This window comes from Odocoileus virginianus, chromosome 28, assembly GCF_023699985.2.
Source record: "Odocoileus virginianus isolate 20LAN1187 ecotype Illinois chromosome 28, Ovbor_1.2, whole genome shotgun sequence".
In the NCBI taxonomy this organism is placed as follows: domain Eukaryota; kingdom Metazoa; phylum Chordata; class Mammalia; order Artiodactyla; family Cervidae; genus Odocoileus; species Odocoileus virginianus.
In genome coordinates this window covers 43,811,777-43,836,158 of record NC_069701.1, presented here as the reverse complement: position 1 = coordinate 43,836,158, position 24,382 = coordinate 43,811,777, and the positions used below count along the sequence as shown (strand labels likewise).

At 48.8% G+C, this 24,382-nt stretch overlaps 1 long non-coding RNA gene across 1 annotated transcript; it reads right to left on the bottom strand.

Moving 5' to 3' along the window:
• Positions 1 to 225: 225 nt before the first annotated feature.
• LOC139031915 (uncharacterized) lies at positions 226 to 23,629 on the bottom strand. The gene is made up of 3 exons (XR_011484456.1): positions 23,565 to 23,629; positions 16,007 to 16,126; positions 226 to 520 (listed from the first exon to the last, which is right to left on the bottom strand). It is a non-coding gene; the product is annotated as an uncharacterized lncRNA (long non-coding RNA).
• Between the last annotated feature and the right edge of the window lie 753 nt (positions 23,630 to 24,382).

Genomic DNA, 24,382 nt, shown 5'->3' with positions numbered 1-24,382 from the left:
ATTAATAAGGAAAATATCTTCATATACAAGGTTTTGTTAAGGGAAAAGAAAGTGATTTTTGTGTTAAAGCTGATTATCTCTAAATGGGAAAGAAAACAAGGGACAAACAATATGGACACAGGAAGTTGTAGAAGGTTTGTAAGCAAAACAAAACAAAAAAAGGAATCTTTAGAAAGGAACTTTATGTGTGGTCAGAACTGGCTAAGATCAGAATGAATTCAGTACTTCTAAGTCAATCATTTTTAATATAAAAAAAAACAAAGTTAAACTTTCTCCGTTGAAAGGAAAAGTTTTGGTAGATTGTTGGTCTGACCCTCGTTTTTAATGGAAGCTTTCTAAACTGTGTGTTTCTTGTTGGCCGCACTGGTCCTCACTCCTGCATGGGCTTCTCTCTAGTTGCGGTGAGTGGGGGCTGCTCTTCAAGCGGCGTGTGGGCGTCTCCTCGTGGGGCTTCTGTCGCTGCCGAGCGGAGCCTCGGGCATGCAGGCTTCAGTAGATGCGGCAGATTATTGGGCTGATCCTAACGAGAAATTGTCAACAGAGATTTTCTTTATAACTTCATAATTTTTCTTTATAAACTTTATAATGTAAAGCTTTTCTTTACCTTCTTTCTAATGTACTATGTTTTCAAAAACAAAGATTTTATATTGTGTAACTAAGGATTTTTACAACATATATAACCTTATTTTTATTTGGCTATGAAATATTTGCTACTTTGGTTAAATGAATAACTAAGCGTTGCTTCACAGTGACCTATGATCCTATTTGACCAAGTGTTATTTTTTAAAAATACTTCTGGTATTTGCTCTTTTTTTTTTTTTTTTGCAAACTCAAATTCTGAATGATATTTTTTGATTTAGAACTAACTTGGAGTTACGAGGTGTTTCATGAACGTCGCTCAGTCACGTCTGACTCTTGGCGACCCCAAGGGCTGTGGTCCACCTGGCTCCTCTGTCCGTGGGATTCTCCAGGCAAGAACACTGGAGTGGATGTGTTGGTTGCTCAGTCGTGTCCGACCCTCTGTGGCCCCATGGACTGTAGCTGCCAGGCTCGCCTGTCCGTGGGATTCTCCAGGCAAGAACACTGCAGTCGGTTGCCACACCCTTTTCCAGGGGATCTACCCAACCCAGAGATCGAACCCAGGGTCTCCCACACTGCAGACAGATTCTTTACTGTCTGGGCCACCAGGGAAACCCTGAGATGTTTCTTAGGGCCCCCAAAATATCTCAAAAATGTGTTCTCTTTTCTTATAAAAAAGGAGATGTTACACTAAGAAGGCTTAATTGATATATTAAATTACATGAGAAGCATTGTCAAGTAAGAAGTAATACTAAAGCCTTCTTTATGCTGTGTCTGTATAGTTATAAAATATGGTTTCTGAAACTGAAATTTCTGGAAATCTGATATATCCTGGTATAGTGTCATCAGTCATAATTCCAGTTATTATCTTAAAATGCTGTTATGTCCCAGAAATAAACTGATTTCCTTGTCAATTGCATTGTGATCAGATCACAATGGTTCATCTTTAACCAGTGATTTTAAGTCTTTTGTCGTGTGTACATGTGGTTTTACTCTGATCTTTAGAGATGCGTTTCCTCTTCAGAGAAGCTCATGGAAAGGGCTCTGACACTTCTCTAGAGGACACGGTTCTGATAAACTTCTACATCACACCATTCAGTTGGTGAGGATTTACAGAAGAAACTGATGACTCCATAAAACTGCTGATGGGAGATCAAGATCAATAGTTACTTCCCTGGGGACTTCCATTGTTGGCCAGTGGCTGGGACTCTGCCTTCCAGGGCAGGGGGCACAGGTTTAGCCTCTGGTCAAGGGAACCAAGATCCCACAAAAACAGAAAACAAAGCCTAAGACAGAAGTAATATTGTAACAAATTCAATGAAGATTTTTTAAAAAGAATTAATTCCACAGAACTGATTACTCAGCGATTAAAAATAATAATGCCGCAGGCAGCACCATGGACAGACAGAGAGATCGGCACACTGAGTGAAGCAGATCAGACAGAGGAGGAGAAATATCCTACGACGCTCCTTATGCGTGGGATCTAAAGAGAAGCGCTGCATGCGAGCTTATGGACGGGACAGGAAGGGACTCACAGACCTAGAGAGCAGGCTCACAGTGTCCAGTGCGAAGGATGTGGGGGGAAGGACAGGCGGATGGACAGTTAGGGAATTTGGGATGGCCATGTGCACAGGGCTGTATTTAAGATGTATCACCAACAAGGACATACTGTGTAACACAGAGAACTCTGCTCAATGTTATGTGGCAGCCTGGATGGGAGGGGAGTTTGGGGGAGAGTGGATACATGTGTATGTATGGCTGAGTCCCTTAACTGCTCACCTGAAACCGTCACAACATTGTTAATCAGCTTTATGATAGGAAATTAAAAGTGCTTTAAAAATGATCAGAGGAGAGAAGGGAGGGGGAGAGGCAGGATAAAAGTAGGGATTAAGAGGTATAAACTACTATGTATGAAATAAATAAGCTACAAGCTCTACTAGCCTAAATTGTACAGCTCAGAGAAATAGAGCCGTTGTTTTATAGTCACTTTAAATGAAATATAATCTGTAAAAATTTTGAGCCACTTTGTTGTTTACCTGAAACTCATATAACATTGTAAATCAACTGTACTTCAGTTTTAAAAAATAATTTAAAAAATAAAAAACATCAAATGGTAAAAAAAAATGAGATGAGCCAAAAATCCAAATTCATTTCTATTCTATTTTTTTATTTGTGAGGTTGAATATCTTTATGCCCTATAATGAAAAAAATATGCTTTAGTTATTTAAAAAAAAAACAATTCATTCCATGGAACTGAATGGACTATCATTTAGAGGATTATCATTTTTATGGCTTTTTGCTTTAAACATTGCAGGCTCTTTTATGTTTTGCTTTTCCAGATTTGAGAAAACCTTTCCTCTCAAGCTATCTATAACATGCAACAATTAGATAAAGTAAACCTTTGGAGTCAAAGATTAAATAGCTATCTTTTCTCCCTACCTGATCCCTCCAGAAGCTGGAACTCTGAGTGAACATTATCTTCAGTATAGTATCAATACAACTCTGTTCTCCTTATAACAGCACACAGTTAAAAACATCTGTTCTGTTACCAAGGCTGTGACTGGAATGTCATGTTTGAGGGGGACATGCACAGCCTCAGACCAGAGAGCTTTTAGGAATTAGTCGCTCAGTTGTGTCTGACTCTCTGTGACCCCACAGAGTGTAGCCTGTCAGGCTCCCCTGTCCATGGGATTCTCCAGGCAAGAATACCGGAGTGGGTAGCCATTCCCTTCTCCAGGGGATCTTCCTGACCCAGGGATCAAATCTGAGGCTCTTGCATTGCAGGCAGACTCTTTACCATCTGAACCACCAAGGAATCTCCTTAAGGAACTAAGATTAAATTTATGGAGCCAATAAGTCACTTGGGATCTTGCTTACAGGGTTCCAAGCAGCCTAAATATGTGTGTAAGGAAAGCCATCTCCTGGTGGGTACAGAAACCTCCGGATACTTGGGGGACCTGAAGAAGAGAGGAATTTAACCAGATCTGTAGGTATTGCAGGCAAAATCTGATGCCAAGTTCTTGCTTGGCTTTCCTGGCCTCAAGAGACCTTTAAAAGTTCATTCTGAGATTCTTTATGAAAAGTTCCAGCAAAACCATTTAAAAGATAAAAATATGATCAATTGCTATTCTTGTTCCACTTATGTAAATAATTATGTTGAGTTTATTGAAACGTGACTTATTTTGCAAACAAATTAATCTTAATTTGGCTCTCTTTGGTGGAAATGAAGGTGATTTTAGAAAAGTTACGTTTCAGTAATATATTTTGTGGATATCAGGTTCTAGTATTGTTAAAAGCATCTTTGAGATTTTGATATTTACCTGTAATCTAGACTAGATCCTGAATTCTAGTTTCCACTAGTGTCTGGCTATGACTCTCCAAACTAACACTTCCAGTTTTCCTTGCATCTTTTTTGACTTGGAATCATCGGGAACTAAAAATGTCCTTTTCCCAAAATTGTGTAAGCTAACATTGGACAGCTTGCTATAAACTTCAGAGAAACCATCACAACAACTCATGGATAGACCATCTTTATGCCTGTTGTTGTATGAGCGACTCAGAAAGTTTACCTAAACCCTTGATGACATTTCACGCTGCAAACGATGCTCCAACCTGACGCTGAGAAGCCTTCAGCCGACGCCCTCTGCACTTGGTGCCTTGCTGTGACCCGGACTGAAGCCCGTCGTACTGACCGCTGCTCCCTCGGTTCTCTCAGATGTTTTTAAGGGTCTGTGCCTTGTTTCTCTTACTGATGTACCGCGATGCCCTCCACAGCCGTGATGACTGTTTGACGTCGGGATGGCTGACCACTCCTGTAAGATTCCTCCTGAAGAAGATCCACAGACTTCTCCTATGCTGAACACTGCCTCAGACTCACTTTGCAGAAGACTTCTTGCTCAAATGTGGCCAAAATCTCTCTGAAAGCCAAACTGGTGCACAACCATCTCTTTCTCTCCTCTGTGGGACATGACTCTCTGGGAATGAGTCTTCCTAGAGCCAAATGAGTTGGCACCAATGCCAAATAACCAAACAGTAGATCACTGATGCTTTCTAAGTCTTCCCAGGTGGTGCTAGTGGTAAAGAACCCACCTGCCAATGCAGGAGACATAAGAAAGGTGGGTTCGATCCCTGGGTCGGGAAGATCCCCTGGAGAAGGAAATGACAATCCACTCCAGTATTCTTGCCTGGAGAATCCCATGGATAGAGGAGTGTGGCAGGCTCCTTTGCAACAGGGTTGCAAAGTGCTAGACACAATTGAAGTGACTTAGCACATTTTCTAAAGAAAAATTTAGGTCAAAAGGAAATGTGAAAGAAAATCAAGCTAGAGTCAGAATCACTAAGAAAGCTCTCTAAAATGGAGCCTGAGAAGTGGGGATGTATTGAACAGTATGACTTATGTACATGGCAGCCTGGGTGGAATCTGACATTTTGACCTGCTGAAGTCATCCAGAATATCTGCCAAAACTCCAAGATACTTATCAGATCCCTACCCTAAAATAACTTGTGATTCCTTAAGAACAAATCTTCTTTAACTTACATCAGAGTCAATTCAGTTCTCACCAGAAAACTTTTACAATCTCACAGTTTTTGTCTTTATAAGCCCCTGATTTTCTCTTACATGTTGCTGCTGTTCAGTTGCTAAGTCATGTGCACCCCATGAACTGCAGCACGCCAGGCTTCTCTTGTCTAGAGTTTGTTCAAACTTATGTCCACTGAGCTGGTGATGCCACCCCCCCATCCTCTTTCTCCCTCTTCTCCTCCTGCCCTCAATCTTTCCCAGCATTAAGGTCTTTTCCAATGAGTTGGCTTTCCACATTAGGTGGTCAAAGTATTGGAGCTTCAGCATCAGTCTTTCCAATAAATATTCAGAGTGATTTCCTTTAGGATTGACTGGTTTGATCTCCTTGCTGTCCAAGGGACTCTGAAGAGTCTTCTCTAGCACCACAATTTGAAAGCATCAATTCTTTGGCCCTTACTTGGAACATATCTTGAGGTTACTAGAATCTGTGCCTCCCAAATCCTTAAAACCCCTAGTGAAGTCTATTTTCTTATTTGCAGCCCCCTGGATTTTTTTTTTTTTTTTTTTTGGTTGACAATAGTACCTCTGTTTAACATTTTGAACAACTGCTGCACTGATTTCCAAGATGAATGCATTTTACATCTCCATGAGCAGCATCAGAGGGCTCTGATTGCTCCACATCCTCACCAGCACTTGTTATTTTCCATGAAAAAAAAGTATAGCTATCCTTGTGGCTAAAAGTGGTCTCTCATTGTAGCTTGATTTGCATCTCCCTGGTGACTAATGGTGTTGTCTCTTGTCACGGGCTGATTGGCCATTGAATATCCTCTCTGGAGAGATGTCTATTCAGACCCTCTTCCATTTCTGTTACTCTTTTTGGGATCCCATGGACTGCAGCCGGCCACGCTCCTCTCTTCATGGGAGTTCCCAGGTAGGAATACTGGAGTGGGTCGCCATCTCCTTCTACAGGGGATCTTCCCGGCCCAGGGATTGAATCCAAGTCTCCTGCATTGGCAAGTGGATTCTTTTTTTTGTTTTTTCAGTCTTCAAGTATTTTTTTATTGGAAAGCCATGCATTGCCTTCATTTATCGTATTTCAAATCATTGTACGTTTACTTTTACGAAAACACTGCTTGCATTTTCCAGTACAAAAAAAAATTGTTTCAGGAACGTAGAGAAATATCCAACTTAAACAGTGAAAAAGTGCACTGTAATTACTACTGCATTGCAGTAATTTCTGCATTTTCTGTGTTTCTTAAATAACTACCTTGTCTGATAACACACAATATAAAGAGCATTTATGAAAAACAGACATTTACATATACATCTAAAGTCTTATTGAGAATATCCTCTTGGCATCAGATAACCAATCACAGGTGCAGCCGCAGTGACGGGATATGCGTACACGTATTGGTTCATACCGTTGGCAAGTGGACTCTCTGCCATGAGCCACCCACTAAATTGGGCTCTCTGTGTCTTCACTGTTGAGTTGTAAAAGTTCTTTACATATTCCTCCTTTATATACTCTAGATACAAGTATAAAAAGAGAAATGATTTGCAACTATTTTCTCCAACCCAGTGGGTTGTCTCTTCACTTCTTGACAGTGTCCTTTTCGTGTTTTAAATTTTTTTTTCTTAACTTGGCTGCACCATGGGTCTTATCTGCGTCACGCAGGATCTTTAGTTGAGACATGTGGGTCTTAGTTCCCTGGCTAGGGATCGAACTCAGGCCTCCTGCATTGGGAGTGGGAAGTCTTAGCCCCTGGACCACCAGGGAAGTCCAACACATCAGCCGTGATGACGTCTCATTGCTGCAGTTTTCCTTCGTCACCTCTGCTTCTGGTGTCATATGTAAGACACTGTTGATCCAGTATTATGATGATTTACTCCCAGGTTTTCTTCTAAGAGTTTTATAGTTTAAGCTCTTGTGTCAAGGTCTTTGACCCACTTCGAGTTTATTTTTCTGTGTGCTGTGAGGTATCTGTCCTGATTCCTGCTTACAAGTCCCTCCCACCACCTGTGACCTGGAAAACTCCTATGTTTGCATCAAGACCCTGCGTGCGTCTCCGCTTGTGTGAAGGCGAGGCCCTATCCGCACGCCTGGGCAGCCTGCACTGCTCCCTGGGATGTGGGCTCACAGCCAGTCCTGCTCTGAAGCTGGTCATCTCTGAGTCAACCCTTAGGTGCACAGGGGCTGTTCTGCAGGGGTGCTGATCAAGCAGCCAGCAATGACGGCAGTACCCGCCAGCCGGGGTCTGCGGCGGGAACTCCGCAAGCCTCGCCACCACGCTTACCAAGGGCCACACAGCTGGGCTCACAGGACACAAATGGGGAGACTGAGGCTCAGGGAGCATGAGCATCAGTTGCTCAGTCATGTCTATTTGTGACCCCATGGACTGCAGCAGGCCAGGCTTCCCTGTCCTTCACCATCTCCTGGAGTTTGCTCAAACTCATGTCCATCGAGTTGGTGATGCCATCCAACCATCTCACCCTCTGTCATCCCCTTCTCCTCCCACCTTCAATCTTCCCCAGCATCAGGGTCTTTTCCAATGAGTCAGTTCTTTGCATCAGGTGGCCAAAGTATTGGAGCTTCAGCTTCAGCATCAGTCCTTCCAGTGAACACCCAGGACTGATCTCCTTTAGGACGGACTGGTTGGCTCTCCTTGAAGTCCAAGGGACTCTCCAGAGTCTTTTCCAACACCACAGTTCAAAAGCATCAGTTCTCTGGTGCCCAACCTTCTCTATGGTCCCATTCTCACATCTGTACATGACTCCTGGGAAAACCAGAGCTTTGACTAGAAGGACCTTTGTCAGGAAAGGGATGTCTCTGCTTTTTACTACGATGTCTAGGCTTATCATAGCTTTTCTCCAGAGGCAGTAGTGTGTTTATAATGCAGATCAAACCCGAACATGTGCCATGCGTAGTCCTCACACTGAGTATTCTTCCAGAAGGTAAGTTCCTCCAGCACAGGCTGGCTCCGTGGAGGCTGGCAAGGCGGGGTCAGGGTTCGGCTCCGTGACGCCCTGCTCCTCCGGGCGAGTCCTGCTGGACGGCCTGTGACCAGTGCAGGCTCCAAGTCAGGTGGTTCACTAGGCCCCTCTGCCTGAGGCTCACCAGGCCAGCTCCTGGCAGGCACCTGCGCACGCCTGGCCCCAACCCCCAGCCCGGGAGGACAGCGGCCCCGTTATTGATGACAGCGACGATGGCAATGCAGACGCTGCGCGGCGGGGCGGCTCTGCCGCTCCGTGGTGCGGTGTGAGCGCCTCCCCGTCTCCCTCTCGGCCCGGTTTTGGTCCCTATCTGTGCCCCCTGCGCCAGGAGCCTGTGCTGACCGAGCCCCGACTTTGGGGCCCCAGGGCCCTGCCTTCTACCACTGTCATACCCCGCTCTTCTCTCTTCCGGGGGAGGCTTCCTTCTGTCCCTGTCGGCAGGCTCCCCTTCCCCCCAGGCGTGGTTTTTAACTTCACTTCACCGTCGCTGAGAACGGTTAGACCTCGCCGGGAGCGGTTCTGAAATCCCGCGTCCTCTGCTCCCGGGGCCGCGCTGCCCCCTGGCGGCGGCCTCAGAGGCGGCGCCTGCGGGGGACGGAGAAGCCGCCGGACAGACGGGCAGATTCCGGCCCGGGAAGGGGGCGTGAGGAGCCGCTCAGAGCCGGCCCCCCGGCCCCGCTCTCCCCTGTCTGGTCTGGACGCCCGGCTCCATGCCCCCCACGCCGGCCCCCTCCTCCTGCTGTCTCTCCCTCCCCGTCTCTCTGTCTCCCCGTCTCTCTGCCTCTGTCTCCCCGTCTCTCTGTCTCTGTCTCCCCGTCTCTCTGTCTCCCCATCTCTCTGTCTCTGTCTCCCCGTCTCTCTGTCTCTGTCTCCCCGTCTCTCTGTCTCTGTCTCCCCGTCTCTCTCTCTGTCTCCCCGTCTCTCTGTCTCTGTCTCCCCGTCTCTCTGTCTCTGTCTCCCCATCTCTCTCTCTGTCTCCCCGTCTCTCTGTCTGTCTCCCCTGTCTCTCTGTCTCCCCGTCTCTCTGTCTCCCCGTCTCTCTGTGTCTGTCTCCCCGTCTCTCTCTCTGCCTCCCCGTCTCTCTGTCTCTGTCTCCCCGTCTCTCTCTCTGTCTCCCCGTCTCTCTGTCTCTGTCTCCCCGTCTCTCTCTCTGTCTCCCTGTCTCTCTGTCTCTGTCTCCCCATCTCTCTGTCTCTGTCTCTGTCTCCCCATCTCTCCGTCTCTCCGTCTCTGTCTCCCCGTCTCTCTGTCTCTGTCTCCCCATCTCTCTCTCTGTCTCCCCGTCTCTCTGTCTCTGTCTCCCCTGTCTCTCTGTCTCCCCGTCTCTCTCCCTCCCCGTCTCTCTCCCTCTGTCTCCCCGTCTCTGTCTCTGTCTCCCCATCTCTCTGTCTCTATCTCCCCATCTCTCTGTCTCTGTCTCTGTCTCCCCGTCTCTCTGTCTCTCCGTCTCTGTCTCCCCGTCTCTCTGTCTCTGTCTCCCCGTCTCTCTGTCTCTGTCTCCCCATCTCTCTGTCTCCCCGTCTCTGTCTCCCCGTCTCTCTGTCTCTGTCTCCCCGTCTCTCTGTCTCTCCGTCTCTCCGTCTCTGTCTCCCCGTCTCTCTGTCTCTGTCTCCCCGTCTCTCTCTCTGTCTCCCCGTCTCTCTGTCTCTGTCTCCCCTGTCTCTCTGTCTCCCCTGTCTCTCTGTCTCCCCGTCTCTCTGTCTCTCCGTCTCTGTCTCCCCGTCTCTCTGTCTCTGTCTCCCCTGTCTCTCTGTCTCCCCGTCTCTCTCCCTCCCCGTCTCTCTGTCTCTGTCTCCCCGTCTCTCTGTCTCTGTCTCCCCTGTCTCTCTGTCTCCCCGTCTCCCTGTCTCTGTCTCCCCGTCTCTCTGTCTCTGTCTCCCCATCTCTCTGTCTCCCCGTCTCTCTGTCTCTCCGTCTCTGTCTCCCCGTCTCTCTGTCTCTGTCTCCCCGTCTCTCTGTCTCTGTCTCCCCTGTCTCTCTGTCTCCCCGTCTCTCTGTCTCTCCGTCTCTGTCTCCCCGTCTCTCTGTCTCTGTCTCCCCTGTCTCTCTGTCTCCCCGTCTCTCTCCCTCCCCGTCTCTCTGTCTCTGTCTCCCCGTCTCTCTGTCTCTGTCTCCCCTGTCTCTCTGTCTCCCCGTCTCCCTGTCTCTGTCTCCCCGTCTCTCTGTCTCTGTCTCCCCATCTCTCTGTCTCTCCGTCTCTGTCTCCCCGTCTCTCTGTCTCTGTCTCCCCGTCTCTCTGTCTCCTCTCAGGCTTCTCCCTCCTGGCATTTCCCCCTTGCTGGCCTTGGTCCTCCTGTAGCCCTCAGTCTGGCGGCATCGATGTCCCCCTTCCTGGAGCTCGCTCACCCGAGGCCGCGGGGTCCAGCCCTCCGCCACCCAGGCCCCGGTGCTCCTTTGCCCAAGTCCCCCTGCACCCTCTCTCTCAGCCCCCGGGCCCCGTCCTCACAGTGCCCCAGGCTGATGCTTGTTCCCGTGGCTGGAACTGGGGCCCCCTCAGTGGCCACTGGCCGATGACCCCCTGCTACCCTCAGGGGTATCTGGGCTGGCAGTGGCCGGCCATCTGGAAGGCTGGACTGTTGCCAGCTGCTCGGCCACCAACAGGAAATTGTTTTCTCTTTCGAGCATCTATGGAAACTCACGCAACATCCCTGAACGGACAGCAGTGTGGCTTCTCCTCTCCTCCCGCCAGCGCGTGGGCCCTGCCTCCCGGAGCTGTCCCTGGGTGGCGGCGGGTGCCCTCGGCTCCTGGTGTTGGGGGCGCAGAGCGGCAGAAGGGGCTGAGCCCTGCAGCCGTGGGACCAGTGCGATGGGGAGTGTGCACATATGTGTGTGCGTGTAGGATGTGTGCATGTGTGTGGTCATGCCTAAGAATGTGTGGCATATCTCTGCGCACACATGTGCGTATGTGTGCACCTGTGGGTTTTATGTGGGTGTTGCAGACTCAGCAGCTTCTCCTCTTGTCTCTGAGGAGGGCAGGGGTGCTGGCTGACTGCGCCTGAAGAGGCTGATGGGCACCCCAGCCCAGGTGCCCAGTGGAGTCCCCATGACCAACAGGTGGAATGTCTATGCCTGTCACCGCACTCTGACCTCCTAGGTAGTGTTGATAAAATGTCTCCCTGGAGGGCCATCTCCTCTGTGACCCCCCAGCAGGAGACTGATTCTAGGCATCAACAGAAAAATGTCTTATATAGTAACATATATATTAAAATTTTGTAGATAATCAGCAAGGACCTGCTGTGTAACACAGGGAACTTTACTCAATATCCTGCAATAACCAATCAGGCAAAGAACCTGAAAAATAGCAGATACACGTGTATGTCCTGGAGGAGGAAATGGCAATCCACTCCAGTATCCTTGCCTGGAAAACCTCATGGACAGAGGAGAGTCGGACATGACTAAGAATGCACATGCATAGGTATGTGTATACAAGGCTGTATGCTTGAAGCTAGCACAACATTGTAAATCAACTATACTCTAATATAAAATAAAATTTTAAAAAGATTTTAAAGGCAGCCACCAGGAGGATAGAAGTAGGATGAAGAGCTTTCAAACTACAATCAAGACAATGGAACAAAGAAAATCCAATCAATACCATGAAAGGCTGTGGAGGAGGGGTACCAGTAAAAACCACAGTAAATAATAGAAGACAAGACGGCCAGACGAATGCAGAGCCACCACCGACCACAAGAAGTGTCAAGGGCTTAGGTCCCTGCGAAGAATCTTCCAGATCTGAGGGGGCTGAAGAGGGATTAGTGGACCGTTCTGTATGCTGATTATAAGAGACACAGTCGGAAGCTAAATGAGAAGAACCTGTGAACACAAAGGGAAAGAGAGAGCGGAAAGCCGCCGTGCAGGCAGAGACCAGCTGTGCTGCAAACTGTGCCCGAACGAGTGTCAGTTCAAGCGGAAGATCGGAAGGCGTCAACCAGAAAAAGAGGAAGATTTTATACTGACTAAAGGTGCAGTCCTCCAGAAAGGTGGAACAGGTCTGGGTTGTGCAGCTAAACACTCAGCTTTGGGAGGGAGGAACTTTTCAAGTGAGAACCGCCCTCACAGTGAGAAACCAGCCACTCTCACAGAGGCTGGTGTAGGAGGTGAATAGGTAAGTAGGTCCCAGGAATGGAGCTCCCTGGTTGGAGGGCAGGCCGAGCGTGTGGTCAGTGAAAGCAGAGGAGACTTGGGCAAGGGGTGGGAGTGCCCACGAGCTCAGCAATGAGTGGACCTGCTCCCCAGGACCCTTTAAAAAGACTTTTGTAAACACCCCCCTGGTTCCAGCCACCTGGAAATGGCCCGTCTGAGCCGCACTGCCGCAGGGGCGGGCGTGGAGGGGGGGCCGCTGCAGAGCAGACGCGCCGTGGGGGAGGCGAGGGCCCACGGAGGGCAAAGGGAGCCCAGAAAACCAAAGCTGGGCTTTAGGGGAAATGAACTTTATGAAAGAGAAAGATAGGAAGTAACATAAGGACAGAAACCAAAGGTGCAGAGAGTCAAAGCTGTGGTGTTTCCAGTAGTCACGTATGGATGTGAGAGTTGGACCATAAAGAAGACTGAGAGCTAAAAAATTGATGCTTTCGGACTGTGGTTTGGAGAAGACTCTTGAGGGTCCCTTGGACTGCAAGGAGATCCAACCAGTCAATCCTAAAGGAAATCAACCCTGAATGTTCATTGGAAAGACTGATGCTGAAGCTGAAACTCCAATACCCTGGCCACCTGATGGGAAGAGGCAACTCATTGGAAAAGACCCTGATGCTGGGAAAGACTGAAGGCAGGAGGAGAAGGGGATGACAGAGGATGAGATGGTTGGGTGTCATCACTGACTCAGCGGACATGACTCTGAGCAAACTCCAGGGAACAGTGATGGACAGGGAAGCCTGGCATGCTGCAGTCCATGAGGTCACAAAGAGTCAGACACAACTGGGCAACTGAACAACAACAAAGAGAAAGATAAGTAAAATAAAGACAAAAACCCAACATGCAAAGTTAACAGAGAACTTCACGCACAAATTTCTGCCCAGGAACCTGAAGGTCTGGGTGAAACTGAGGAACTAGGATATGAGATGGACTTGTTCATTTATCTCCAGATATTTGGGGGCATGTGCCATGAGCTGGGGACAGACAGACCGATGGGGACCCCAGTCCTTGGGGCTCTGACTCTGTGAGGAAAGCAGACGGCGACCAGGAGGACGGGATGCAGTGAGGGAGGCCCAAAGAGCAGGGCCGAGCTGCGGGCCCTCCTCATGGCTGCTGCTGCTGCTAAGTCGCTTCAGTCGTGTCCGACTCTGTGCGATCCCATAGACGGCAGCCCACCAGGCTCCTCTGTCCCTGGGATTCTCAGGCAAGAATACTGGAGTGGAGAGATAAATCCACGAACCTATGGTCACCTTATCTTCGACAAAGGAGGCAAGGATATACAATGGAAAAAAGATAACCTCTTTAACAAGTGGTGCTGGGAAAACTGGTCAACCACCTGTAAAAGAATGAAACTAGAACACTTTCTAACACCATACACAAAAATAAACTCAAAATGGATTAAAGATCTAAATGTAAGACCAGAAACTATCAAACTCCTAGAGGAGAACATAGGCAAAACACTCTCCGACATAAATCACAGCAGGATCCTCTATGATCCACATCCCAGAATTTCAGAAATAAAAGCAAAAATAAACAAATGGGACCTAATGAAACTTAAAAGCTTTTGCACAACAAAGGAAACTATAAGCAAGGTGAAAAGACAGCCCTCAGATTGGGAGAAAATAATAGCCAACGAAGCAACAGACAAAGGATTAATCTCAAAAATATACAAGCAAGTCCTCCAGCTCAACTCCAGAAAAATAAATGACCCAATCAAAAAATGGGCCAAAGAACTCAACAGACATTTCTCCAAGGGAGACATACAGATGGCTAACAAACACATGAAAAGATGCTCAACATCACTCATTATCAGAGAAATGCAAATCAAAACATCAATGAGGTACCATTATACGCCAGTCAGGATGGCTGCTATCCAAAAGTCTACAAGCAATAAATGCTGGAGAGGGTGTGGAGAAAAGGGAACCCTCTTACACTGTTGGTGGGAATGCAAATTAGTACAGCCACTATGGAAAACAGTGTGGAGATTTCTTAAAAAGCTGGAAATAGAACTGCCACATGACCCAGCAATCCCACTTCTGGGCATACACACCAAGGAAACCAGATCTGAAAGAGACACGTGCACCCCAATGTTCATCGCAGCACTGTTTATAATAGCCAGGACATGGAAGCAACCCAGATGCCCATCAGCAGACGAATGGATGAGGAAGCTGTGGTACATATACACCATGGAATATTACTCAGCCATTAAAAAGAATTCATTTGAATCAGTTCTAATGAGATGGATGAAACTGGAGCCGATTATACAGAGCGAAGTAAGCCAGAAAGATAAAGACCATTACAGTATACTAACACATATATATGGACTTTAGAAAGATGGTAACGATAACCCTATATGCAAAACAGAAAAAGAGACTCAGATATATAGAACAGACTTGTGGACTCTGGGAGAAGGCGAGGGTGGGATGTTTCAAGAGAACAGCGTTGAATCATGTATATTATCTAGGGTGGAACAGATAACCAGCCCGGGTTGGGTACATGAGACAGGTGCTCGGGCCTGGTGCACTGGGAAGACCCGGAGGCATCGGGTGGAGAGGGAGGTGGGAGGGGGGACTGGGATGGGGAATGCATGTAAATCCATGGCTGATTCATTTCAATGTATGACAAAAACTACTGTAAAAAAAAAAAAAAAAGAAAAGAAAAAAAAAAAAAGATTAAAGTAACCTAAAATCCCTAAAAAAAAAAGAATACTGGAGTGGGTTGCCATTTCCTTCTCCAATGCATGCAGGCATGCTAAGTTGCTTCAGTCCTGTCTGACTCTTTGCGACCCTATGGACAGCAGCCCACCAGGCTTCTCTGTCCACGGGATTCTCTAGGCAAGAATACATGGCCAAAAGATGGACAGGGGTTCTGGCCCTCAGGCAGCAGCTGCCCACCCGCGCCAGCCTGCCCTTGGAGCCCGCAGGCGTCCACACGCTCACAGTCACGCACATACATGAACACTGTAGCCGAACGCGGGGTAGTACACACAGACACACACAAAGGAAAAGACACAGTGAAGGAAAACCCCAGGCAGCGTCACAGGAGACTGAGGTTGCAGGCCCCCTACAGGTCTCAGCATCTGGAGCCACACACAGCGTCACACAAGGCAGACGGCGGTTCGAGGCCCCAGCCCCTCCCCTCCCCGGAGGTAAGCACCTGGCCATCTGGAACCTCTCAGGCTTGTCTGTGTGTAAGCAGGTCGTGTTCCGAACTTGCCTAATAAAATGCCAGCAAACAACCCAGCCAGGTATCGAGAGTAGCTGGTCCCCATGGGAAGGAGGCCTCTTCTCAGCCTGCGGGGGGCTTCCACCTGCACCACGCCCATCAGCGCAGGTCCGTCCCTACGTGAAGAGCTCAGAGGTGGAACCTCTCAGTGAATCAGGGGCTCCTCCTTCACTTCATGAAGCTGGAAACATAAGCAACTGTCCTATCTGTTTCTTAGACCTTAGCAGCATCCCATTAAAATCTGGTATAAAACATTGACAGCAACTCTGGGGAGAACTGACACCCTGACAGTATTGAGTCTCAAGGTCCATAAATAACGGAGTTTGTCTCCATTTTTAGTGATAATCTTTAAATCCCCTTGAAAAGTCATGATTTTCACCAGAGAGGTCATACATCTTCTGTTAGATTCATAGTTATCTGATATTTTTTGATGCTTATTATAAATAGCACTTTCCAAATTCTATTGTCAACAGTTTGTCACAAGCACCTGAATAATTGATTTCTGTGTACTGATTTTTTTTTTTTTTTTTTACTGTGGTAAAATATACACACGATAAAACTCACCATTGTAACTGCTTTCAAGGGCACAGCTCAGGGTCACTGAGCACATCTACATTTTTGTCCTGCCGTCGCCACCATCCATCTTCAGAACTTTCTCGCCACCCCACATAGAAACTGTATACCCTGTGTGTAGATTTTGCATCAGTCAATCAAGACTGTATTAGTTTGCTAGGGCCGCCGTAACAACACCCCTCACACCAGGCAGCTTTAATAACAGACATCATCTCCAGTCCTGGAGGCTGGAACCCAGACCCAGGTGAGGGCAGGGCTGGTCCTCCTGAGGCCTCTCTCCTGGGTGTGCAGATGGCGCCTCCTCCCCACGTCCTCACAGGGTCATCCTCTGTGTCCTGACCTCTTGTTATAAGGACACCGGTCACACTGGACTAGACCCACCCAGTGGCCGCATGTCCACTCAGCCACTTTCTAAAGGTCCCAGCTCCAAATATAGCCGCACTCTGGAGTTTGGGTGTTCGGACTCCATCATGAGAGACTGTGGACACAGTCTAGCTTGCAGCATTAGCTCTTTGGGGTTTTCTGTGTATCCAACATGTCACGTGTGAGGAGGTAATGTGATTTCTCCCTTTAATGTCTCTTTCTTGCAGCAGTGGTTGGGACCCCAGCACTGAACGCAGGGCCCAGCCTCAGAGGACCGTTTTCTGTGACTCCCTTCCTGCGCCAGTCACTTTTTCTTTTAATAATCTTTTTCTTTTTCTTTTTCCTTTGGGTCTGCCTGGCTGCACTGGGCTTCCTCTAGTGAGTGGGATGTTGCTGTGCATGGCCTCACATTGCAGTGGCTTCTCCTGTCGTGGCTTTCAGGCTCTAGAACTCGGGCTTCAGCAGCTGCGGCACACGAGCTTAGTTGCCCTGAAGCATGTGACATCTTCCTGGACCAGGAGGGAACCCGTGTGCCCTGCGTTGACAGGTGGAACCTTGTCCACTGTGCCTCCAGGGATGTCCCGCTAGTTATCTTTTAAATCGAACGCAGCAACACTGGGTTTTCTCAAAAGTGTCCTCAGCATCTGTTGAGATGATTCCAGGATTTCCTTCTTTAATTTGTGAGCCATGCCGACATATCCAGGGGCCTTTGCCAGGCTGCACTGTATTTTGTAAATTCCTAGGCGCATTTTCTCTCACCACTTAATATCTCTGAAGTCAGGTGCAACTGTTGCAGTGAATGTTGTCTTTTTTCATTATTATCGAACTATATGTGACGTATAATACAATGTAGATTACAGGTGTAGGATATAATGATGGGCTTCCCAGGTGGCGCTGGTGGTAGAGTCTGCCTGCCAATGCAAGAGACATAAGAGGCACTGGTCTGATCCCTGGGCCAGGGAGACGCCCTGGAGGAGGAATGGAAACCCACTCCAGTCCTCTTGCCCGGAAGATTCCACGGACAGAGGAGCCTGGTGGGCTACAGTCCGTGGGGTCGCAAAGACTCGGACAAGACTGAGTGCGCATGCGCGTAACTGATGCACAATTTTTAAGGGCTATACTCCATTTATAACTACCGTAAAACATGAGCTACTCTCCCTCTGTTGTATGATATATCCCTGTGTGTATCATCTACAGCTGTATAACTAGTTAGGGGTCTGACTATACCTGATAGTTTGTCCTCTTAACCCCCAACCCCACGCTGCCTTTTCCCCTGTCCCCTGCCACCCCCCCCGCTGGTGACGCCTAGCTAGTTCTCTAGACCAGTGAGTGGCAGCGGGTACTGATAATCATGTCCTCCTGATGGCGGCTGTGACGTGTGGACATCTGGTCACCCCCCACCCCCCTGCACACAGGAAAACTTGACCGCCCCTCCTGTGGGTCTGGCTGGACAATGACCAGCCCTCCACAGCTGTCACCCAGGAAGCCCTGTAAGGACCATCTGGAAAAAGAATCTGAGTTCTCTCTCTTGTCTGAAACCCTGCTTAACACCTTCCAGTAAGGTTTTTTTTTTAATGTCAGAACTTACAGATTTGAAATCAGCTGCTTAGAAGGGAGAGACAGCGGACCACTATTTTGGACAACACTTGGCTGAAACCCACATGGGGAAAACTGTAATACACCCTGGAACACAATGTTGTAAAGAAAATTATATTCCAATAAAAATTAAATGTAAAAATTAAAAAAAAACTCTCTGGCAAGGAGCGCAAGTCGGTGTGAAGAAGTGGGATGACATCCCCATACCCTTGGACCTGATATATAAAATGTCACTTCTTCACAGTTGATTTTTAAATTCAGTGCAGCCCCAACTGAGATACTAAGACACGTTTATGGAGTTAAACAAGTCGGCGATAAAGATCCTGCGTGCTTAGTCGTGTCTGACTCAGTGTGACCCCATGAACTGTAGCCCGCCAGGCTCCTCTGTCTTTGGGATTCTCCAGGCAAGAATACTGGAGTGGGTTACCATTTCCTCCTCCAGGGGACACAGATCTTATGTAGGAAGAACCAGAAACACCCTGAAAAGGGAGAAACTGAGGACCTAGCCAATGGGCTTCTCTGGTAGCTCATTTGATAAAGAATCTGCCTGCAATGCAGGAGACCCCGGTTTGATTCCTGGGTTGGGAATATCTGCTGGAGAAGGGATAGACTACTCACTCCAGTATTCTTGGGCTTCCCTGGTAGCTCAGCTGGTAAAGAATCTGCCCGCAATGCAGGATACTCCTGTTTGATCCCTGGGTTGGGAAGATCCCCTGGGGAAGGGAAAGGCCGCTCCAGTATTCTGGCCTGGAGAATTGCATGGACTGTATAGTCCGTGGAGTCGCAGAGTCGGTCACAATCGAGTGACTCTCACCTTCACTTTTCACTTCTCAGCAGACACGACAGCACCCCAAGGTCCCTGCAACCAGTCAGGGCCCTGGGGTGCTGGGGTGGGCACGGGCCAGGGAGACGGGCGAGCCGGGAAGGTCATCTGACAGAGGCGGGCCACAGGTCACGGGCAAAGACAGACCTTCAGTGACGGTGTTGGGAGAGCCAGGCAGTCCCTTCAGAAAGCAGACTCATGTCTGTCAGGTCGTGAGTGGTCCCTGGAGCCACTGCTCCATTGAGCGCAGGGGCTGTCTTCCAGGCCAACGGGGACACGTGGCATCTTTCAAGGTCCTCTCTGGCTTTCTCATCCCCCAGTGTCCACCCGAAATGTCTGTCTGTCTGTCTGTCTGTCTGGTTGGTCTACTGCTTGCCCCAGCCGCTACGGAGACCTCGGGGTATGGGGTGCTGGCCTTCTCTGTGAGTGGCCACAGAGTTAATTGTTTGGGGTGACGATCTGAACATGGAACTTTCCACACTCAGCTGCAGGGAAAGCTGGTCTCCTCTGCCTCGGTCTTCCTGCCCTCTGGGGCCTGGCGGGTGGGGAGGGGTGGGAGCAGCTTCTGGCTAAAGTGCCACAAGCTCTTCAGAGTCCCTTGGACTGCAAGGAGATCCAACCAGTCCATCCTAAAGGAAATCAGTCCTGAATGTTCATTGGAAGGACTGATGCTGAAGCTGAAAATCCAATACTTTTGCCACTTGATTCAAAGAGCTGACTCACTGGAAAAGCCCCTGATGTTGGGAAAGATTGAAGGTGGGAGGAGAAGGGGATGATATAGGATGAGATGGTTGGATGGCATCACTGACTCTATGGGCATGAGTTTAAGCTCTGGGAGTTGGTGATGGACAGGGAAGCCTGGCATGCTGCAGTCCATGGGGTTGCAAGGAGTCACACATGACTGAGCTACTGAATTGAACTGATGACTGCATCTTTGAGGGGAGGACCCGCCAAGCTCCTCACTCAGTCATCCAGGAAGCGGCCCATCACTGTTTCACCCTCCAAGTCCCCGATTCCTGTTAGCTGTATTATTTCTAAGTCATCGCGGTTGACCTGCTTGTGTTCTTTGTTTTGTTTAGTCACTCCACATTTTAAGCTGGTTCAGGGTCGACCTCACTCACTTCACAGCATCTCCTTTTATTTCTTCATTTGTTTCTGTAGCAGGCGCTGGAGGCCCACCTGAGGTGCTGGATATAAAGTGATGCACACGGCAAGTTCTCCCCGGCCCTCCGGCTCTCAGAAAGTGGAGGAAGCACCACTAGAGTCTTCAAGAGGCTCTGGTTGTTGAGGCGTTTGAAAATGTTGTGTGCGGTGCTGCAGGACAGGCAGATCTCACAGACATGATAATGAGTGAAAAGAGACGCAGAGAGAGTGTGCCATCTGATTTCATCATCACCAAGTCCTAGAGGGGCTCAGTGGTAAAGAGCCTGCCTGCGATGCAGGAGGCCCGGCTTCAAGATCTGGGTTGGGAAGATCCCCTGGAAAAGGAAATGGCAACCCACTCCTGGATTCTTGCCTGAAAAATCCCGTGGACAGAGGAGCCTGGCGGGATACAGTCCAAAAGGGCCTCAAAGAGCGGATATGACAGAGCAACTGAACACACAGGGCAGGCGGAATAGATCCATCGCGAGGAGCCCGGTCGGCGGTGGTCTGAGACGGGGTCAGGGGTTCACTCAGTGTAGTTCAGTCTGTTGCAGAATCTGTGACCCCGTGGACCGCAGCATGCCAGGCCTCCCTGTCCATCACCAACTCCCGCAGCTTGCTCAAACTCCTATCCATCGAGTCAGTGATGCCATCCAACCATCTCACCCTCTGTCATCCCCTTCTCCTCCCGCCTTCAATCTTTCCCAGCATCAGGGTCTTTTCCAATGAGTCAGCTCTCTGCATCAGGTGGCCAAATGATTGGAGCTTCAGCTTCAGCATCAGTCCTTCCAATGAACATTCAGGACTGATTTCCTTTAGGATGGACTGGTTGGATCTCCTTGCAGTCCAAGGGACTCTCAAGAGTCTTCTCTAACACCACAGTTCAAAAGCATCAATTCTTCAGTGGTAAGCTTTTTTTATGGTCCAGCTTTCACATCCATACATGACTACTGGAAAAACCATAGCTTTGACTAGACGGACCTTTGTTGGCAAAATGATGTTTTTGATTTTTAATGCTCTGTCTAGGTTTGTCATAGCTTTTCTTCCAAGGACCAAGCATCTTTTGATTTCATGGCTGCAGTCACCATCTTCAGTGATTTTGGAGCCCAAGAAAATAAAGTCTGTCACGGTTTCCATTGTTTTTCCATCTATCTGCTATGAAGTGTTGGGACCGGATGCCATGATCTTAGTTTTCTGAATTTTGGGTTTTTTGAATGTTGAGGGATTCATTGCAAAGGAGCAAAAAGAAACTTTCCAGGCAGCTTGAAAGGCTCCAGATCTGGCCTGGGTAGGCGGCTATGAAGCTGTGTGCATTTCTCTTTTTACAGCGTATTGAACTGGACAGTTTATTCTGTTTCACACCACAACAAAGCTGCAAATTTCAAAAATTCAATAATTTCACGTTTTGAAAGCCTATGGGCATTCCTTGCACAAAAATGTAGCTGGTTATAGAATGATTAGATTACAGTTTCTCTGAGATCCTTGTAGATGCTGCTCCTGGCACTACATGTTGCCGTGGAAAATTCAGAAATGAACCTGGTAATTTCCCTTGCAAGTGAGTTTTGTTTTCATCCAGGGTCAGGAGAACCACAGAAAGCCCATGAAATTCTCATCTGGTTCCTCAGATTACAGGAATTCTGGATTTGTTCTGATGGGGCTTGAGGAGGCCCAGTAAACACCACTTCTCCCTGTGGGGTTCTGCACCAGCCGATAAATAAGCGTGAGGTTTGGCTTCACCGGTGGCTCAGCTGGTAAGAATCTGCCTGCAATTCAGGAGACCTGGGTTCAATCCCTGGGTCAGGAAGATCCCCTGGAGAAGGGCATGGCAACCCACTCCAGTATTCTTGCCTGGAGAACCCCATGGACAGGGGAGCCTGGTGGGCTACAGTTCACGGGATCACAAAGAGTCAGACATGACTGAGCAACTCACTTTGGGGGCCGATGTTCTGTTCATTACTGACCAAGCTGTTGTTGGAGAATATGAGGGAAGTAGTTTTTTTCATCAGTTCAGTTCAGTTGCTCAGTCGTGTCCAGCTCTTTGCGACCCCATGGATGCAGTACCCCAGGCTTCCCTGTCCATCAGCACCTCCCACAGCTTACTCAACCTCATGTCCATCAAGTCAGTGATGCCATCCAACCATCTCACCCTCTGTCATGCCCTTCGCCTCCTGCCTTCAATCTTCGCCAGCATCAGGGTCTTTTCCAATCAGCCAGTTCTTCGCATCAGGTGGCCAAAGTATTGGAGTTTCAGCTTCAGCATCAGTCCTTCTAATGAATATTCAGGTCTGATTTTCTTTCGGATGGACTGGCTGGATCTCCTTGCAGTCCAAGGGACTCTCAAGAGTCTTCTCCAACACCACAGTTCAAAAGCATCAGTTCCTTGGTGCTCAGCTTTCTTTATAGTCCAACTTTCACATCTATACATGACTATTGGAAAAACCATAGCTTTGACTGGATGGGCCTTTATCAGCAAAGTAATATCTCTGCTTTTTAATATGCTGTCTAGGTTGGTCATAGCTTTTCTTCCAAGGAGCAAGTGTCTTTTCATTTCATGGCCACAGTCACCATCTGCAGTGATTTTGGAACCCAAGAAAATAAATCTGTCACAGCTTCCATTGTTTCCACTTCTATTTGCCATGAGGTAATGGGACCAGATTCATGATATTAGTTTTTTGAATGATGAGTTTTAAGCCAGCTTTTTCACTCTCCTCTTTTGCTTTCATCAAGAGTCTCTTTAGTTCTTCACTTTCAGCCATAAGGGTGGTATCATCTGTGTATCTGAGGTTATTGATATTTCTCCCAACAGTGTTGATTCCAAGGTCTTTTTCATAATGACCCTCAGAAGGTACAGACTTGCCCTCCAGGCCGAAGTGTCTCTGGTCCTTCCCCAAGGGTAGAGGCTGACCCTGCAGACCTCAGAGGCTGGAGCAGCAGAGATGCTTGGGCAGGTTGGTTCCCAGGCAAGCATGGAGAATCACTGTCCTGCCCTTCTGCTTAGCTATCCAGTAAAGTAAGGCCCCCTCCTCCGTCTCCAAGAAGACCCATCAGCGCAGGGGTGGCAGGGGACATGTCCACCACCTCTTGATCCTAACACCGAGCCTGTGGGGGATCAGAGAGCCCCCTCTCCGGGCTGTCCAGGGAGCCTATGACCACTGCTCTTTGGGGCCTCTGTAGGGCGGGGCAGCTCTTACCTGCAGGAGGCTCTGACCGGCTAGAGCCACACTTGACCGCAGTGCAGTTCTCCATCCGTGACTGGCTGAGTTGCTTTCCTTCAAAACTCCTGCTCTGCAGACGTCAACCCCAGGACCTCAGAGTGTGACTGTGTTTGGAAGTGGGGTCTTTAAAGAGGTCCCTAAGGTGAATGAGCTCATAAGACATGGACCCGAGACCCAAGGACTGGTGTCCTTATAGGAGGAGGAGGCCAGGACACAGACACAGGGATGACCCTGTGAGGACACGGGGAGGAGACAGCTGTCCGCATGCCCAGGAGAGAGGGCTCGGGGGGACCAGCCCTGCCCCCACCCGGGTCTGGGGTGCAGTCTCCAGGGCGGGAGGCAGCGGACGTCTGCTCTGAAAGCTGCCCCATCTGTGATGCCTGTTACAGCAGCCTGAGCAAGCTCATACCCCACCCCAGGTGTAAGTGCGTCTCTCTCCTGGTTTCCAGGCTTCCTGTGTCCAGCCAGCGTGTCCGGAACAGGCTGTCAGAGGTTCTGTGATGACATCATAAAGATACTCCCAAACTTGGGCCCAATTATGCTTCATCCATACAGTAATAAGAGCTAACACTTCCCTATCGTCTAATGAGAATACATACTTGTAAAAGCTTTTACATGAATTCACTCAGTTCTCTCAAGGGCCTCGCAAGGCTGACTTGCCCTGACCCTGGTTTATGTGAGAGGAGAGGACAGCAGGTTCCCCTAGAACCTGCCCAAAGGCTGGAAGTCAGGGAGAGGCCGGGCTGGCCTGGTGATCCATCACTGGGGCCCAGAGCCTGGATTCTTAGCTCTGGGGTAATGCTTCTCCGAGATGCCCCAAACTCCAGATGCCATCTTCAGTGGCCCACCCAGAGAACGTCAGGCCCCAGGCGGTGGTCTTGTCAACTCAGCTGGACCAGGGCCACCAGCATTTTCAGGACACAGCCAGACAGGAACTGGGGACGTGGGAGAGGAACGGAGACCAGCAGCCTGCACGTTCTCTTTTAAATGAGACAGGGAGAACAAGGTCACGGAGGGGCAGGTGGACGTGGAGTACATCTCTCTCCACAGATACATCAGGAATTCACCCTCAGACACAGAAGTGCACGCAGAACACCAGCTGAGAGTGGGCAGCAGTACCTGACCACCGGAAAAGAATACATAGAACCATGCAAAACTTGGTAGGACTCAGGAACTAAGGGGAGAAACAGGAGAGTTAGTAGGACTGGACCTGCCCTCGGTGGGTGG